Consider the following 5,202-nt stretch of genomic DNA (forward strand, 5'->3'; position numbering starts at 1 on the left):
AATGGAGAAGCATGAATCCTATGTACTCAATTTTGATATGAGGACAATTAATGACAAGGTTATGGGCGGGGAGGAAAAGCAGAGAGAGGGAAGGAGGGAGAGGGGTGGGGCCTTGGTGTGTGCCACACCTTCTGGGGGCAAGACATGATTGCAAGAGGGACTTTACCTAACAAATGCAATCAGTGTAACCTGGCTTATTGTACCCTCAATGAATCCCCAACAATAAAAAAAAAAAAAAATAGCCGGGCGTTGTGGCAGGCGCCTGTAGTCCCAGCTACTTGGGAGGCTGAGGCAAGACAATCGCTTGAGCCCAAGAGTTTAAGGTTGCTGTGAGCTTTGATGCCACAGTACTCTACCAAGGGCGACATAGTGAGACACTGTCTCAAAAATAAAATACAATACGATACAATACATGCATCCCCTCTGGCACTGTTGATTGTAGCCTACGGAAATGAAAGCTCCAGTCGATAAGGATATATTTACTAGGATTTTTAAGCAATGCTGTTGTATTCACCAAAAAAACTAGAAGCGAGGAAACTATACCATGCTGTCTCCTCTCTCTGCCTGTCAACCAATTCCCAACCAGGGATGGGTCACAAGCCTCTGGCAGCTGGAGCCTGTGCTGCATGGCCCAGTCCTTAACCTCAGTTTCCTTACCTACAAACAGGGCCAATAACCATTTTACATGCTCCATAGGATGTTGTGGGGGGTAAGTCAGCAGTATTGTGAGCCTAGAAGCTCAACTCACTGTACCCACTCTACAAATGTGAGCTGCTATTATTACTCAAAAATGTGTGGTGGATCCAGTGTCTGATATGAAATAGCTCTGATATGCTGTCAGTAAGTGAAAAAGAGAGTTGTAGGGTTGAGGGGTTAGTATGACCCCCTGTTGTAAGGGAGGAAGGACTAACACCGTATGAAGAATGTCTGTGTCTATCTGGGCAGAGAAGGAGTGTAAAGGCATCAAACACCAGGCCCCTAAGACTGATTGGGGCAGAAAGGGGTTATGGTGCAGGAAAGAGGGCCAAGAATGGAGAAAAAGGAGGGAAAGAAGTTTGACTTTGCCTTAACACATCTGTGAATTGTTTGACTTGTTATTTCAGTAACAACTTGTAAACCTTTAAAAACACCTTTAAGGGGTGGCGCCTGTAGCTCAGTGGGTAGGGCGCCTGTCCCATATACCGAGGGTGGCAGGTTCAAACTCAGCCCTGGCCAAACGGCAACAAAAAAATAGCCGATGTTGTGGCAGGCGCCTATAGTCCCAGCTACTCTGGAGGTTGAGTCAATAGAATCACCTAAGCCCAGGAGTTGGAGGTTGCTGTGAGTTGTGTGATGCCATGGCACTCTACTGAGAGTGATAAAGTAAGACTCTGTCTCTACAAAAAGAAACACCTTTAAGATAAAAGAAAAAGGAAAGAAAATTCCATAAGAGGGAAGGAAATCATGGGAAATCTACTGGCCAAAGTGACTTGTTACAGTGAAAGAAGGAGGCTGGGGGCAAGGGTAGCCTTCCCAGACCAGCTTTCTCTTGACAGGTTCAGTGCTGGAAGGGCCTTTGTCCAACAGCTTCATTTAGAGAAGGTAGTGCTAAGGACCAGAGAAGGCAAAAAACTGGCCCACGGTCACACAGGTAAGTCAGGTCAAAAAGGTAAGTTTCCTGACTCCTGGCCCAGTAGCCTCTCCCCTGTACCATGCTCCCTTCCCGCTCTGTGCCAGAGCCATTGCTGCTGAGAAGAGAAAGGTATAGTGCCCACCTGCTGAGCTTCCTTCTGCTCTTCATTCTTCCTTCACTCATTTCCTGAGTGCCCTCACTGTGACCTGCATGGCAATCCAAGGTGACTAAGGCTGCTCACCCAACAGGCGCTCATAGTTGAGTGGTCTGAAAGCTTCTGGCTTCTACCACTAACAAAGGCATCTTTTTTCCTAACTGGTAGAGAAATGCTCTGAGGCTAATTTTTTTTAATGCACTGTTTTGTTTGCTGCTGTCTTAATTGTTGCCATGTTATATTTTATCAGTTTAATGTTCTAATTTTGTGCTTGGGCCCTAAGGCAATTCAGTGAAGGGTATGATTTGGAAAATCAAGGAAATAAAGAAATTGTCCACAGAAGAGCCAGCCTCCCAGGAGCCGAGGACAAAGCATAAGTGCCAACAATGAATTTTATTAGGCACAAAACAAAAACAAACAACCTGTTGCCAGACAGAAGGTATATTAGACCATCCTGGTTTTGTTTTCTTTTTGTTCTTTAATTTAATACCAGTTCTCCATTTCTTCCAGGGTCAGCCAAGGATGCACAAGTTGGTTCTTCTCCACTGCCTTCGAGAAGCCTTCTACATTTCCACCTCCCTGCCCGCTCTGCCCTTCCCTCTTCTTCAGGACATGATCTATAATCATCCATGCATCTACCAATATTTATTAAGTGCCTGCTGTGTACAGGCACAGTGATAAAGGTGGGAGATAATGCAACCAAGATCTCCATTTGTCCGCTCTCAGGGAGTCTACATTCTACTTACCCAGGCATTCTCAAATGGGGCCGTAATGCCCCCCAAGGAATGAAAATTGGTTGGGGGGGATGTTGGTGAAAAAAAATCCTTACATCTTACAATGGTTTGTATGCTCATCACCCATCCAGCCCCCTAAGCAGAAACCTGGGTGCCATCACCAATCAGAGCTGCCAGCCCTCTCTAATTCCCGACCTCACAGTGGCCCAGTCCATGAAGGCTTCTGATATCCCTGTGAAAGCTGATCCCATTTGCCTGGCTTCTCTATGAAAGCTGATCCCATTTGCCTGGCTTCTCTCCCTGCCCAGGCTAGACCCCAGAGCCCAGAGATTCAGCTTCTCCTTTGGCAACACTTTAGACCCCTGTGCCCTTTTCCCACCCATCTGGCAAAGCCCTACGTAAACCTGGATAAACCTCACTGGGTACATTTCCCTTCCTGCAGCTGAGTAGGTAAACCCTGATGGAGGAAATCACTCAGCAAGACAGGACAGGATTCACACACACTAATTACCACCAATCTCAACTGGGTTGCCAAGACTATCAAGTGACTGGGGATTTTGTGGCCAAATTGCTTCTCAGCCCTCTGAATGATCACTCTCCTTCCTTCAAACTCCTTGCCACCTCTTCTTCACTCTCAGCAGAAGACCTTGCTTCCCACTTTGCAGAAAAAAAAATAGAAGTTCAAGATGAAATCTCCTTTAACATCCCACTGTAAACCTATATCTACATCTGCACCATCCTCTTTGTTCCCACTTTCGGGTTCTACTCAAGTCATCCCTCCTCCCCGCCAAGGCCAACCCCTCCACCCACAGGCCTGATCCCATCCCCTTGCACAAGCTTGCAAACATTACTCGCTGATTATCTCCCCTATTTCCTACACCCTTGATTAATCTCTCTCCCCTAGATCTACCATCAGTTTCTAAATAATCTCAGGTCCCTTTCACCTTCAAACACATTTCCTCCAACAAACACATTGACCCTATCACTTCGTCTCTCTCCTTCTCTTCACACTAAAACTTCTCAAAAGACCCAGGCGTCCCCCATGCCTCCTGCACATCAGACCACTGCCATCTGACTCTCTCCACCATGCCACATGAATAGCCTTCCCCAAGGTTTCCACCAATCTCCATTCCTGTTGTTAAGCTAAAGCCCAGGGCTGCATCCTCATTATCCATCAACTCTTCCTACCTTCTTGAACTGCTTCCCTTGGCCTCCTTCCATAAGCCCACACTCCTGGGCTCCCTCCCACCTCTGCAGCCACTGCTGTTTAGCTGTGCAGGCATATTCTTCTTCACACAGCCCTAACCTGTGGGTGTGCCTCAATGCTTCATCCTGGGTCATCTCTATTCTCTAAGTTCTTCTCCCTGGGCAAGCTTGTCCTCATCCACAGCCACAATTAGCATCTCTCTGTTGACAATTTCCCATCTTCATCTGCAGCCCAGACCTCTATGCTGTGTCCAAACCCAGGTTGCCAAGCACCTACTCAACATCTGCACTTGGATTCTCTAAGGCACTTCAAGCTCAATGTGTTTAAAGTAGAACTTACACTCTCCCCTCCCCCTCCACACCTTCCACACTCAAATCACCTGCTATCCCAGTCCTCTTCCAGTTCTTCCTACCTCACCTAAAGGTGCTGCCTACCTGTTTGCACAGAATCCTTAGAGTCCATCCTGACACTACCTCGCCCTTCCCCTCCCATCCCAACACATTGCTGGGACAACTTTCTTCCTGATTAACTCTAGGAAACTTCCACTGCTCTCTAACCCCACTGCCACCAGCATACCATGCCCCATCTTCTCCCTGGATACCTGCCTACGCTCCTAACCCTAACCTGTCTTTCTACATCTACTCATAGCCCCCACTCCACTCTCCACTGGGCATTCATATACATCACAATAAAATTCAAATTTCCTCTATCCCTCTTTTTTTTTTTTCAAGAGACAGTCTTTACTCTGTTGCCCAGGCTAGAGTGCCATGGCATCAGCCTATCTCACAGCAACCTCAAACTCTGGAATTCAAGCAGTCATCCTGCTTCAGCCTTCCAAGTAGCTGGGACTACAGGTGCCTGACACAGCACCCAGCTAATTTTTCCATTTTTAGTAGAGACAAGACTCCAATCTTGCTCATGCTGGTTTCAAACTCCTGAGATAAGTGATTCTTCCACCACAACCTCCCAGAGTGCTAGAATCACAGGCATGAGCCACTGTGTCTGGCTTCATCTATCCCTCTTGGGCTTACACTGCCAGTGGCTTTCAGTCGCTCTTAGGATGAAGAGAAAGACCCCTGATGTGGCAGATCCTTAATGTGAACTGTGCCCTCTGCTCACCTTTTACACTGCCCCATCCTCCTGTTCTCCTTCTGGGCCCTGCAACATAGGCTTTCCCTTGCCTCTTCTTTCAGCTATACCTTCTGCCTCAGGCTTTTGCACAGGCTCTTATTCTCCCCCTTCAGGTTTCCTCACAAACATCACTTCTCCAGGGAATCCTTCCTTAACCCAAAAGAAAAAATAGATACCCCCTTTTTATTTAATGCATTCACAATAACACACACAGGGAATCCTGTTGTTAGGAGCCTTTCTAAGCATTTCTGCTTAGAACTCTATTCACTCCTCATAACAACCCTACCTGGTGGAAATTATAATTATCTCCATTTTACAGATAAGAAACTGGGTCACAGAGGAATTATATAACTTGCCCGAGGTC

The sequence above is a fragment of the Nycticebus coucang genome, chromosome 17 (genome assembly GCF_027406575.1).
Source record: "Nycticebus coucang isolate mNycCou1 chromosome 17, mNycCou1.pri, whole genome shotgun sequence".
Taxonomy (NCBI): Eukaryota; Metazoa; Chordata; class Mammalia; order Primates; family Lorisidae; genus Nycticebus; species Nycticebus coucang.